The following is a 1,712-nucleotide window of genomic DNA, read 5'->3' as shown; positions in this document are numbered from 1 at the left end:
GAACTATCCCGAAGCCTGGGCATGTACACTTGTCCTCCAGATTTATAATTCAGGCCTGCAGAAGCCAAATTCTGCAGCAGGCCCTGAAAAGTAAGCCAACAAGAGGGAATTGATGCACACCAGTCTTGTGGCCAAGGATTAAGCATTGTAGGCCCCGCAGAGCTAATTAACAGTTCCTACAGTGCCTGTAAGGATGGATCCAATCCTAGTTAGCACTTGCCAAAGAATTCTTCATTTATATTTAATTCATAAAGACATGGCACTCCTTCTCTTGTGAGTGGTAACAGTCGATGCTGGGGCCTAACAGTTCTGGAGACTCCTACGTTTTATCAATTTTTCCAGGAGAAGTTTAAAATTTTTGAAAATACTGGGTTTATTACTGAGCTAATACCATTGCCACAGGCAAATGAGGTGTGTACCTTTTCAAATGTCCATGGCCTTGGTGAAGCTATAGAACAAAAACACTTCACACCACTCTGGTACCTCCAGGAAAAAAAATAACTTTTTTCTTTTAAATAACCACAAAATGGCACACCATACCATGTGGGCTGCTGGGCACTGGTGGACTGACCTGTCATAGGGCCAGTTTAGCATTTGAATGAAGCTTTCAACCATTCAGTGCAGGATTTCCACATTTTGCACTTCTGCATTGTCTTAAAGCAAACTGTAAAACTTTAACTTACCTATCAGTCTGCTGTTGCTCATTAAGTATTAACTCGTGTGTAAATCCTCACATGAGATAATGAAACACAATGTGACTCAAATGAGAAATGACATTTTAAGCTTCACTGCTTACTGCTTGTGCCTGTTCTCAGTTCATTAGTCTTAGAAACAGTGCAGATTTTCAGTTACTGTGGCCATCTCAGACAAAGAAGAAAAAGTGGCACCAGTACAACTATGGTGAATTTGCAGTGTATCTAAGGATGTGCAGACAGGTATTACTAGAAACCATAATTTCCATAATTCCGTTGTACATGTACAATGGCAATTAAGAGCTATTCTATTCTATTTGATTTTAAACTGAGATAACATTAAGAAAAGATACAAAGGTGAGTGGTATTGCTAGAATCTCCTGTCTTCTAAGTAGATTTGGATGGTTAAAAAAACCCCTCTAAATACAGTCCAGAAAATGTAACAATTCAAAGTAGCATTGGACTGTAATCGCTTTTCAAACACGTTAACCTGTAACTGCAGAAATGTCATTGATTCCTATTGTTGCATAACAGATTTTTTTCAAACGTGTGTAACCTACAAAAACTTTACTTGCATCAGCTGCTCAAGCGCGATCAACCACACAGTAATGACTTTAACTGATGAGCATGTGCAGATGCTTTCTGTAGGTTGGACTGTTAGCTAACGTAAAGATTTTAGAAACTCACCCCTCTGCTCAGCTCCGACTTCGACAAGACGCACTCAACGTCAGAGTTCAGCGAGGCTGGACACGTGACACGCAGCTAGAACTCCTGTTGGTTCGAGACCAGGAAGTTCACACGAAGGGGCAGGGTGCAATTTGAGAAGACTAGAAAGCAAGGGAGCACACCAACAAGGCTTTCTACTTTCAGACGTTTTTTTTCACCCTTTAAAAAATTAAAGATATTAAGCTTTGTACGAACTTTTTAAATTGTTAAAATAAGTTCTCTTTTGAGTGTCCTGTATAAGAAAGTACATTTGATACAAATATTTTATTTGTAAGGACCAAGAAAAAACCAATA

At 39.3% G+C, this 1,712-nt stretch overlaps 1 protein-coding gene across 1 annotated transcript in view; it reads right to left on the bottom strand.

The window, feature by feature from the left end:
* The window catches only part of bdh2 (3-hydroxybutyrate dehydrogenase, type 2), a 9,579-nt gene extending 8,116 nt beyond the window's left edge, over positions 1-1,463 (bottom strand). Inside the window, exon 1 of the mRNA XM_005748698.1 lies at positions 1,380-1,463. The gene's annotated coding sequence lies outside the window, so the exon portion shown is untranslated. The remainder of the gene's footprint in view (positions 1-1,379) is intronic.
* Between the last annotated feature and the right edge of the window lie 249 nt (positions 1,464-1,712).

Source organism: Pundamilia nyererei, unplaced genomic scaffold (assembly GCF_000239375.1).
Source record: "Pundamilia nyererei isolate P.nyererei 1_Seehausen unplaced genomic scaffold, PunNye1.0 scaffold00227, whole genome shotgun sequence".
Taxonomy (NCBI): Eukaryota; Metazoa; Chordata; class Actinopteri; order Cichliformes; family Cichlidae; genus Pundamilia; species Pundamilia nyererei.
This window is presented reverse-complemented; position numbering and strand designations above follow the sequence as displayed.